Genomic DNA, 12,709 nt, shown 5'->3' on the forward strand with positions numbered 1-12,709 from the left:
AATTGAGAATTTATTGATATATAAATCCGACTGATTAATTACAAGCTTCTAGAGTTTTGATTTATTGGGTCACTGGAATTTGGGACAGCTGATCACAGGGGGTTTATGGCAGAGAAGGTATAGCAGCTATGAAACAAGTGAACTGGAGTTGGGAAGACCACTATAGGTCCATGGGGCTAGCCTAGAAGCAGAGACGGCGAGACAGCCGGGCCAGAGAGTAGCTGGGTGTAATGTGGGAACTTTTTTATTTTTTTCCCACAACAGCTGGCTGCCATGAGCAGCCGCCCCATCAGTATCTGTACCAACCCCCACCAGCTGCGTAGTACTGACCACCATTGGCTGCTTGCCTCAGTTTACCCTGTGGTGCAAGCTGATCTTCAGCGAGTGGTTCTGCTTGTCATGAAAGAACAAACTTGGAAACTGTGAGCTAAAAGAAATAATTCTTCCCTTAAAAGGTATCTGAGTTCACCCCAGAGTTGACGGAAAGGAAAACCAGTGTTACTGGAAGCTGACTTTAGGTTTTAAAGTCATTTCTTCATGAATGGGATCTGTAGCCTTACCCCTGAGCCCCACTGGATGGTCTTGTGTCCCCCATGATGTGAGCATCCTTCACCAGATACCAAACCTGCCAGGGTCTAGGTTTTGGGCTTCCCATTCTCCAGGAAGTGAGCACAAGTTCTCACGCATGTGCCCCACCATGGAGCTACCCTAGGAATAAACATGTTTATGAGGAAGATAGGACTGACTAACATGGGGTGAAGGAGGAAAGGAGACGGAGAAGACAGAGTGCACTGGAGTTTTCATTGTTCACTGTGAGGATCGAACAGCTCCTCAACTGTAGGAAAATAGAGATATTGATTTAATTAGAAAAGTGGCAAGTAGAAAAAAATTTACAATATTCCAAGAGCTGGAGGTGCATAGTTCAAGAGAAGGATATTTGTTAATGCACAGGAGGTTTTCAATGTCAACCCTAATGTGCTGGCTAGTTTTATGTCAACTTGACAAGAGCTAGAGTTATCTGAAAGGAAGGAGCCTCAACTGAGAAAATGGCCTTCATAAAATCCAGCTGTAAGGCATTTTCTTAGTGAGTGATTGACAAGCTAAAGTCCAGCCCACTGTGGGTGGTGCCATCCCTGGGCAGGTGGTCCTGGGTTCTATAAGAAATCAGGTTGAGCAAACCATGATGAGCAAGCCAGTAAGCAGCATCCTCCATGGCCTCTGCTTCAGTTCCTGCCTCCAGGTTCCTGCCCTGCTTGATTTCCTGTTCTGACTTTTTTCAATGATGGAATACAATGTCGAAATGTAAGCCAAATAAACCCTTTCCTCCCCAACTTGATGTTTGGTCATGTGTTTTCATTGCAGCCATAGTAACCCTACCTAAGACACCCAGTACCATAAAGCAAGCAACCAGCCAGCCAACCAACCCAACTCCTAAAAAACATCAATCAGGAAAACTCTATTGAAATTTGAGAATTACTTATAGAAGCAAAGACAATAGACTACATAGTATTAGCTGCTTCAAAGTTGCAGAAACGAGAAGGAGTAACATGATATTAATGTGACATAATTAAGGCTAAGGGTTCTGTCCTAGCAATAGATAATTGCACACCTGAGTTAATCCTACTCTTATGCATGTCTACAGAGAAAAAAGAACAAGTGGGGTAAAAGAAATATAAAAATGTGTGTGTATGAGCCCAGGCCCTCACCCACAGTTTTTTTTATTTTGAGAGAGTCTTATGATGTAGCCCTGGGTGGTCTGGAACTCATTATGTAGTCCAGGCTAGCCTTAAACTCAGAGATAGGCATCTACCCGCCTCTGCTTCCCACATGCTGGGATTAAAGATGAGGGCCACTATGCCTGGTCAATTTTTTTCTTTTATGATGCTGAGAATTGAAGACAGGGTTTCTCATGTGATAAGCATGTACTGTACTACCAGACCCCCCACCCCCACTCTGGTCATAATTGTTTTATCATCTAAATTGGAGATGAAGGAAGGCTTTTTATAATGCAGTTAGCAATACTTGGATAAACAGTCATCTGTGTATCAAATAACAAAGTGCAGAATTTACAAAGCTAAAATGATAGGAGATGCAGGGAAGCTCCAGCCAAGCAAACAGATAGTTGACTTTAATTCGATTCTTTGATCAATGAGAGATCATTGGAAAAATGAGCTTGCATACAGAGGAGCTGAGCATCGTATTTATAGAAACAGGATGAGGCCTGACTCTCTTCCAGAACACTTCACAATTTTTCCTTTTTAAAAATTAATAATGTGCCATATTTATTTTATTATTAATTTTCACTAGAGCAAGGTTTTTATTGGAGTACCTGGGCAGAGTGGAGGGAGCCACATTCCAGCTTTTAGAAATTTCATAAAATCACCAAACGTTGTGACTGAAATAGGGGTAACAGAGATGACTTTGGAAATACCAAATTTATCCCCAGTAGAGCCACATTGTATGTGCAAGTTTGTGTCCACATATGTTCACATGCATGTGGAAGTCACAGGCTAAAGTCAGGGATCTTCCTCAGTCTCTTGCCTTCCTAACCCCTTTCCTTCTTTCTTTCACTCAACTTTTTGATGATTCTTTGTGAGTCACAGCATGTGTCCCAAATCCCACCCATCTCCCTACCCCTTAATATCTGCCCTTCGCCATTGTAATCTCCCCCCAAATAAAACACATGCTCACGCACACACACACACACACACACACACACACACACACACACACACACACACACTCTACACCAACACCAAACGAAGCATAGAAAATATCTCATCGTTGGGCATGGTGGCTCATGCCTTCAATCCCAGCACTCGGGAGGCAGAGGCAGGTGGATTTCTGAGTCTGAGGCCAGCCTGGTCTACAGAGTGAGTTCCAGGACAGCCAGGGCTACACAGAGAAACCCTGTCTCAAAAAACCAAACCAAACCAAAACAAACCAAAACAAAATAAAACAAAAAATCTGCAGTGGGTCACAGTATACCCCTCTGCCCACACACCTTCATTTGCAAATGTTCATTGCAATGAGTCTGGTTGGGTTCAAGATCTCCGGCTTCTCAATATTGGATCCTCACTGGGACTCCTCATAGTTATCCTGTTGTTGCCCTGTGTCATGGAAGTCCTGCATCTTTAGAGCAGCAGGACTGGCCCTTTTATGAATCCCAACCATTCACAGATGGTATAGATTTTGGGGCTGGCCAATTCAGAGCCCTGGATGTGGACCTGAATGGTAGTTATTTCAGTTAGGGTTTCTATTCCTGCACAAACATCATGACCAAGAAGCAAGTTGGGAAGGAAAGGGTTTATTCAGCTTACATTTCCACATTGCTGTTCATCACCACAGGAAGTCATGATTGGAACTCAAGCAGGTTGGGAAGCAGGAGCTGATGCAGAGGCCATGGAGGGGTGCTGCTTACTGGCTTGCTTCCCCTGGCTTTCTCAGCCTGCTTTCTTATGGAACCTAGGACTACCAGCCCAGGGATGGCACCACTCTCGGTGGGCTCTCCCCTCTTGATCACTAATTGAGAAAATGGAGCCATTTCTTCAAGGGAGGCTCCTTTCTCTGTGATAACTCTAGTCTGTGTCAAGTTGACACACAAAACCAGCCAGTATAGTAGTTGAGCTAGTCAGCCCACTAGCTTTCCCTGTGACCAGGGTGAGTTCTTTAGCACGGCTTCAGCTAGGCCATCCAATGCTGCCATCGGCAAGAGATGTGGGGCAGTTGGCTGCACACAGACAGCCTGGTCGAGCATAGGTCTTGAAAACCTGGCGGGCTCAATGGGTGGTGATTTCCACCTACATGGGATGGAAGGTGTTCGATCTTGTCTCCTTGACCCCTGGCTTCTGTTGAAGTTACTGCCCCCATCAACCCCCACAGGAGAGGTGTGTGACTATCAGTCACGCAGACAATGTTCCAAGTTCTTGGCATTCTGGCTAGACTCCACCCCCACAGTTACCTGACTGTAGCCAGGCATGCTCCTCCCTACGGTTACCTGATAGCCCAGCCCACTATAAAAGGAGCTGCTTGGCCCCACCTTGCTCTTTTAAAGCTCTCACTTGTCTTACTATCATCTCTAGCCCCCCTTCTCTCTCTCTCCCTTCCCCCCTCTTTCCACATGGCCATGGCCAGCCTCTCTCTTTCTACCTTCTCTCTTTCTCCCTGCCATTCTACAATAAAACTAAAACCACAGACTGTCTCTGCTCATCAAGGCCCGTCGTGCTTGAACGATGGGATAGGTTTTCCCCTAATGAGCCACGTCTAACCTCCCACTGGAGGCCTTCCTGCACTCCAGCCACGTAGGAACCATCCAGCACCCTCCTCTTCCCCTTCCCTTTTCCTCCCTTTGGCCCTGGGGCCGAATGAACTGCCCTGGGGCCCCCCCACTCTGTTCTCAGCTCTTCCTCGGTGTCCAGCAGTGTCTGGGATGCCCGAGGCTGAGAACCTGGTACCTAGGGCTGCCCCTTGTCCACCACCTGCCGAGTTAGGACCAGCAGCTTCACACAGCCAGACATCTACCCAGGGCCGTGTGGAAAGTGTGCGACCGTCCTTCTGCGTCTGCCCGCCCAGAGCACTGGAACTCTGGTGGGATGTGGGTTTTCTTTCACTTCCTTTATTCCCCAACAACCCCTGCCCAACAAGGAGACAGGGTTAGTTCTCCTGTTCTCATGACCTCAGGGCTGCCTCACCTGCACCTACACTTCCAGAGCCGGCTCCACTGTGCCCAGGCAAAGTGCAGAACCTGCCCTCTCAAGTGACAAGACAGGCTAGCTCTTCCACTCTCACGACCCCAGGGTCAGCTCTCCTGGCTACTGCAGATGGCAAGGGGTGGAGGACATCATCCCTGAACCTGTACCACCTCACACCAGATGAGTGATGGGGCCAGTTCTCCCATGCTCTCTCCCTTGGGGCTGGATCACCCACACTCTCTTGACCAGGGCCAGCCCTACTGGTCTGCTCAGGCAAGGTGCAGGGCCTACTCTCCCAAGTGCTGCATCCAGTGAGAGGCAAGAGCCACCTACCAGCTCTCAGGACCCTAGGTCAGCTTTCCCAACTGCCTCAGATGGTGAGGGGCAAAAGGGCAGAACGCATCTTTCCCAACCCCCCAGGCCGCCTCAGGGCAGATGAATGGTGGGGCCAACTTTCTGGTGCTTTCACCCTTGAGCTAGCTCACCTGTGCCCCCTCTACTGGTGCCAGCTCTGTGCTGCCCAGATGAGTTGCAGGACCCACTCTCCTGAGTCCTGCAACCAGCAAGGATCGGGGCCAGCTCACGTGCCCTTATGACCCCAGGGCCAGTTCACCTCCGCACCCCCACCACCTCGTGGCAAATGAGTAGCAGAGTCAGCTCTCCAGAGGTCTAGCTCTTGGGACTGGCTCATCTGCATCCACCTCCACACACACACACACACACACACACACACACACACACAACATACATACATATACACACATACACATGTACATATATACACACACACACACACACACACACACACACACACACACACACACACGAGTCAGCTCTGCTGTGCTGTCCTGGTAAGGTACAGGACTGGCTCTCCTGAGTGTGAAAGCTAATGAGGGGCAGAGCTAGCTCTCCCTAGTTTATGACCCCATGGCAACTTTCCTGACTGTTGGAGGTGGCAAGGTCAAGGGCTTATCACTTCTATACCCATGCCACCCCACAAGTGGTAGAGTCAGCTCCCCCCCCCCCAACCACACCGCTGCCAGGACCAGCTCCACTGCACTGCCTGGGTGAGGCACAGGACTTGCTCTCCCAAGAGATGCCACGATGAGAGATGGGGCCAACTCTCCTGAGAGCCACATCCAATGAGGGATGGGGCCAGTTATGCACAGCCCCTGGACATCCACACAGTCCCCTACACTTGTTTCGACCAGGAGCATCCCCATGTTCTTTAGTGGCAATATGAGCCTCAGACATCAACACCAACTCCTGGCACTGCGTGGCGGTCGACGAAGATATGGTCAGACTGAGACCTCACGATGGCCACTCATAACAGGCTACCCCTCTCCACCCTCCAGTCTCCAGTTGCATCTCTCTTCATAGTGCTCAAGCTGCTCCACTTCTCTTTCTCTCCTGTCTGATCATCACATACTTGCACGTTTGGTGGCTCCCACTGCGGGGGCTGGCAGATGTGTGTCTGTGGCTCACCTGTGTCACACCTGTGCCACATATGGAGGGCAGGTCTGTGGGTGGCATGGTAGTCTGCAGGACTCTCTCTGTCTTTCTCCTCCTGGGCTGTGCTCCTGGATTTGATTTTTATGAGTCCTAGGCATAAGACAACTTTGGCCACCAAGCATCAAGGTTGGATGAACAAAGGTCTGCCATCTGCGCTGCCCCTGACTGATACAAGAACAGCATCGCCAACAAGGTGTCTCTTACCCATTGCCAGGTATGTGTGTGTGTGCACGTGCGCACGTGTGTGTGTGTGTGTGTGAATGTGCTATATTTTAAAAATTGCTTTACAAAGAGTTATATATTTTTAACTTTTAAGTGTATGTGTGCTTGCTTGCATGACTTCATGTGCACCATGTGTGTGCAGATGCCCTTGATAGCCAGACAAGGCTGTTATATCACCTGGAGCTGGAATTACAGGCACTCGTGAGCTGCCATGTGGGTGTCGGGAACTGAACCTTCTTAGCATAGTGCATACATATTCTTATATAATCTCCCCAGCTCCCATACATAATTTCCCAAAGCAAAAAAGAAGGTGATATAGGATGCACACACACACACACAATATATATATATATATGTATCATGTCACGTCTCCTTGCGGTAATAGTCAACTTTATGGGTTGATTGATTGATTATTTATTTATTTAGACAGGGTCTTGCTATGTAGTTCAGGCTGGCCCAGGACTTGTGATTTTTCTGCCCTGGCCTTCTATGTGTCACCATGCCTGGGTATGATAGTCCCTACTGTGAATCACACAGTGGGGTAAATGGAGACTATGAGTAGCCACACCGGTTTGGAGTATAGTTTGTTGTCTAAGGAGCACCAGGAATGTTTAGATTTCAGAGCACATTTGATTCAGTATTTTCAGAGCAGGAAGGTAACCCTATTTGTTTCCACATAAGGGGACAATTCAAGCTTAGAACTATCTAGAAAAGTGAAACATCATGGAGATGACACTCCCTGGCCTGGGGTGTGTGGGTGCAGGTCAAACTGAGGTGACAGTTTCTGCAGGACTCAAACTTCAAGTGGCGAGCTGGGCAGGAAGACTCCAGAGTCATCTTCCAGTCTGAGAGGACAGGGCGAGACTACTGAGGGAAAGGTGGCCAGAGAACAGGGCTGAGCACAGAGGCTTCCTGGAACGCCGAGCACCTGCCTTAGTTATATGTCTGTCAAAAGGAGTGCAGGGCTCTAACCTGTGATTAGGACGACAGGCAAGGAGCTTTTCTTTCTTTCTTTTTAAAAAATATTTATTTATTTAATGTATCTGAGTACACTGTAGCTGTCTTCAGACACACCAGAAGAAGGTATCAGATTCCATTACAGATGGTGTGAGCCACCATGTGGTTGCTGGGATTTGAACTCAGGACCTCTGGAAGAGCAGTCAGTGCTCTTAACCATTGAGCTATCTCCCCAATCCCCAACAAGGAGCTTTTCATAAACTCAGCAAGGACTGGTCATTCGAAAGCCAGTGTGTACCACTCTGAAAGGCTGTCACAGAGTGGCTTTGAAATGTGAGGGGCATTACTGGGGACTGGACCAAGGATCCCACATGTCTTGTACTACTGAGCTTTGTCCCCCACTCTAAAACAGCTAGCTCATCCTTGTGCTTCTTGTGACTGGGCACACTGCTCTCACTCTGAAGGTCCGTTTGAACTTCATCCCACTAAATATATATACAAATGCCAGAATCTGGATCCAGAAAGCTGGGGCCATTGCCAGTTTGGGTGATGGTCACAGTGATATTGATCATAAAGAACACAGTCTGCCTTTGAAAGTTGCCAGGTCTGGCAAGTGCTCACGAGTTAGGGTGGTGGTGGGTGGATACCAGGAGCTGCCTATTTTGATGATTGCCAGCTAGAAGAGAGCCCTTTGATACTGGTCAGTACCTTGTGCCATGTGTCAATGTCCTCTTTCCTGTGCATGGGGAGGCCCTGTGGCTTTAATTAAATTAATTAACTAATTAATGAATTAGTGCTGAGGCTTGAACCCAGGTCATTGAGTGTGCATGCCAAGAACATGCTTTTCCTTTGTAAAACTTCCCAGCAGCTAGTCTCCCTCTTTGGAAAGAAAGTTTCTGTTTTTCTTCCCCTTGTCCTCGTCCTCGTCCTCGTCCTCGTCCTCCTCTGCCTTCTTGCATGATTTCACATCTAATCATCCTTGTCCCTTTGAGTCTGTCCTCTGCCCTTGCAACCTCTCTCCCCAAACAACAACAATAAAAAATAAAACAAAGAAGCCCATCTCACTGCAGAAGCTGCCGTGTCACAGTGTATCACATAGTGTACCCTTTTGTTCACACACCTCTACTTGCGGACGTTCACTGCTACTCCGTCAATACTGGATCCTCTCTGGGTCCCCTCTCCTCTTGGATATCCTATTGTTGACCTGTGTCATGGAGAACCTGCAGCTTTGGATCTAGAGAACCAGTCCCTTCATGATCTCCAGCAGTTCAGTGATAGGGTAGATGTTGGGGTGGGCCAACTCAAAGTTCTGGATCTGGGCTGGGTGGTAGTTAAGTTGGCCAGTCTACCGTGTCTCCCACACCCACACCACCAGGGTGAGTTCTCTAGCACTGTCCTGGCTAGCTTGTCCAATGCCAAAGTTGGCAAGGGGCAGGACTAGCTGTTGCACCTGCCTCTAGGAGCAAGGAGGGGAAGGCATCTCTTCCTTGCCCGTGCCACCACACAACAGATGATGGTTGAGGCCTGTTCAATGGAGCCCTTGCCTCCAAGGTCGACTTTACTGTGCTCCCCAGGTGAGGTACAGGGCCCACTTTTCTAAGTACTTGAGCCAATAAGGGGTGAGGCCAGCTCTGTGCAGCCCTTGGTCCCAGGCAGCAGCCCAGACCAGGGACGTCTTTGGTGGTAATATTGGCCACAGACAGTGACACAGACCCCTGCTTCTGCATGGTCATGGACCCAGACATGGCCTTCAATAGCAGTATGGACCACACCTTCACCATGGCCTCAGGTGGCAGGGCAGGCTACTCACAACAGGCTGTTCCTCCTCCACCCTCATTCTCTAGTTCTGCCTCTCTTCATAGCTCTCAAAACATTTGCTTCTCTTTCTCTCCCATCTTGCCACTACATCCTTGTACACTGTAGTGGCGCCCACTGGCGGGCAGGTCACTTTGTGGGTAGACTTTTTGTTTTTGTTTTAGATAGGATTTCTCTGTGTATCTTTGGCTGTCCTGGAACTTGCTTTGTAGACCAGGCTGGCCTTGAAATCAGAGATCCACCTGCCTCTGCCCCCTGAGTGATGGGGTTAAAGGTGTGTACCACCACCTCCTGGGCTGGAAAGAAAGTTTTAATGCGGTCACCGAGAAAGTTCTTTTGGTTATTCTGGAATCACTCTGGTTGTGATTATAGTCACACCACACTGCTCCACCATTCAGCCTGGAGGATGTCGAGTGCTGGAGCCTACAGTGCACCATCAGGCCAAAACAGAGAGCTTTCAAATCTGTGTCTAAGCTGGGGTGGTGGTGCATGCCTGTAACCTCAGCATTTGGGAGGCAGAGGCAGGAGTACCAGAAGTACCACGTTTGTCCGCAGGTGCTAGTTCTGAGGCTGGTGCTGTGGAGGAGAGCTTCACCCTAAAGTGCCTTGACCCTCTTGCAAATTTAAGCAAACACTTTGTGGTATGGTAGGAGCAGAGTTCGTAGGGGTGGGTGAGACAGCAGCAAGGGTCAGAAGTCCTCCAACATTGATTTTTCTCCCCTGGCTTACAACATAAACAAAGGTGAATTGTTACAAGGACTCGTTTTTAGAGGTGGCAGAAGGTAAACACAGCATGATGTGGAAAACAAAAATCTCGCCACCCAGAGGTCCAGAGTTTGGTGGTTCTGGTTTGGGCTTGCAGGAGCATCATGACTTTGCAGGGCCTCTGAGATACTGCAGTTGAGACTTGGTATTTAATCAAAAAAAAAAAAAAAAAAAGTGGAGAGGATTTAAACCACCATAAACTGGTGCACAGGTGACCTGGATGTGAGCAGCAGTTTGTAGAGACAAAGAGCATGCATGTCCCTTAGTGTCATGCACGCTCCTGCTGTGCCTTGGTGTTTATTTGCAACTGCCAATGTGTCTAGGTTAGAAGGCTGGAGTCTCCCAGCTCCCGGCCTGGGCCGGAGTCTCAGAATATGCTCCTCTGTACAAACTACGCAGTAACTTCAATCCAGTTTGGGCTACACAAGACCTTGTCTCAAAAAAACAAAAATGAACCAGGTGTAGTGGTGCATGTCTTTAATCTCAGCGTATGGGAAGCAGAGGCAGGCAGATTTATGTGAATTCAAAGACATCCTCATCTACAGAGTGAGTTCCAGGACAGTCAGGGCTATACAGAGAAACCCTGTCTGGAAAAATCAAAAAAACCAACCAACAACCAACTAACCAACAGCCCCAAGGAAAACAACACAAAAGACTTTTCTTAGCCAAGGGGTTGGGTTGAGGGCATAGAGGCAGGAGGATTATCTCAAATTCAAAGCTAGCTTGGTCTACACAGTAATTGAGGCCAGCCTGGATTAGAGAATAAAGCCCTGCCTCAAACAAAACAGAACAGAAAAAAAAGACTACAAGGTCTAAACAATGGTTTCAGAACAACAACTGGTCAGGGGAAAGCGAGAAAAGCAATGGAGGGAACCAAGGTCTCTTTCTACCTCTGCCCCTACCTTCTTACTTAGACTGGGGACAGTTACCTGGGTAAGTCTGAGAACTGAGTGTCGAGGACTTGTTCTTCTCCTCAGTACGGCCTTGGAACATTGTCTGTTATCCCAGACCCTTGGTGGTCAACCTTTGTCATGTAGAGAAAGGCAGGAGGGTGTGCGTGGACGGAGAGGTCCCTCCTGCAGCCTCCAGGGCATGCTCTTGGCTGGCTCTGAAGGGACTTCCTGGCTGTGATGAAGATAAGCAGGGTCTGGGGCGTCTGAGATCAGAAGACAATTCTGGAAAGGGGAAAAGAGTCAGTGTGGAGGGTCTGGGCTGGCGTTCGTTGACTGACTTGAGGACAATAAAGAGGGTAAGGCTTTGATGCAGCCGAGGGCAGAGGCATATGTGCCTGGGAAGGAGGTGGAGAAGACACTAAATTTTATTCTCAGACTCACGAGAATCACTGAAGATTTTGAGTGATGGAAATGTATTCAAACTTCCAGGCGCTTCAGTGCTCCATCATAGTATAGGATCAAGGTGGGAAGGAGAACTTTCGTGGGAACTTCCTATCAGCAAGCGCTTCCTCAGTACCTCTATGGGGAAAGAGCAGAGACTCTCTTGGGCAGCCAAGGTGTTGGAGCTGCTCATAGGCCAGGCATCTATATTTTCCCAAGCTAGATACACGATTTGATCCTTCAGCATCGGGGGGGGGGGGGGAGGAAAAGATTGTAGTTCACAGCATAGCCTGTGGAGACAAGGCAGAAGAAATTCCAGAGAAAGGTCCGAGGCATGGGAGTATGAGTTATGGAAAAATAGCTCCACTATTGCTGGAAACTTTTGTTTTGGAATACAGGAAGACAATGATCTGGGCGTCAAATATGACCTGAGCATTGGGGTCAGTCATGGACTTCTTTGTGTGCTGGGAAAAGCCAGATTTCATCCTTTCAATAAGCACAGGACTAGCTGGATCAGCAAAGAGGAAGCCATGCACTGGTTCTAGTGGAAGTATGCTGGGACTATCATTTCTGGAAAACCAATTTTTTTTTTAAAAAGTTTTTCACATTTTTATTCTTTGTGCACAAAGACTAGCATGATTGGTTCCACTTGATAGTCAGTCGAACAATCCATTCAAGGTCGCTTAATCCAACTTAATGAAGCCTAAATCCTTCGCGTACTGCCGGAAGCACTGGCGGCATGTGTTCAGCCCGTATTTGCGGATCAAATACGTGGCGGTTAGAGCAGATGCGGCAAGAGCGGGAACCCTGGCCGAACTTCCGAGGGTGACTCCAGTAGAGCTGCTGGTGACCCATCTTGCCTTCAGACGCCCGACGAGGGAAAAGCGAAAACCAATTTTATCCAAAAGATCAATAAGATTTTTTAAAAAAAAGATTTATTTATTTATTTATTTTGTGTAAGTACACTGTAGCTGTCTTCAGACACTCCAGAAGAGAGCATCAGATCTCATTACTGATGGCTATGAGCCACCATGTGGTTGGTTGCTGGGAATTGAACTCAGGACCTTTGGAAGAGCAGTCAGTGCTCTTAACTGCTGAGCCATCTCTCCAGCCCCCAAGATTTTTTTAAGAGAAAAAAAGCAGAACAAAATCATGATGAGGAGGAGGAAGAGGGGGAGAAGGACGAGATAGAGGAAGAGGAACAGGGGGAGGAGGAAAAGCCAAATTATTTTAGGGGTTTAAGCAGGAGGATGGTCTTACTAGTCCAGGCAGGATTGGGGTTTTTGGACTGTGCCTTGTCATTGGATGTGGAAAATGCACATTGAATGTCAAAGACAGTACACAAATAAGAAATAAAATAGTCTATTGACATCTTAACAATGTTTAATACACGATGAAATGGTTATTTTTTTA

At 48.0% G+C, this 12,709-nt stretch overlaps 1 pseudogene; it reads right to left on the reverse strand.

Moving 5' to 3' along the window:
* Nucleotides 1–11,902: 11,902 nt before the first annotated feature.
* LOC110324935 lies at nt 11,903–12,172 on the reverse strand (annotated as a pseudogene).
* Nucleotides 12,173–12,709: the final 537 nt, after the last annotated feature.

The sequence above is a fragment of the Mus pahari genome, chromosome 7, assembly GCF_900095145.1.
Source record: "Mus pahari chromosome 7, PAHARI_EIJ_v1.1, whole genome shotgun sequence".
Taxonomy (NCBI): domain Eukaryota; kingdom Metazoa; phylum Chordata; class Mammalia; order Rodentia; family Muridae; genus Mus; species Mus pahari.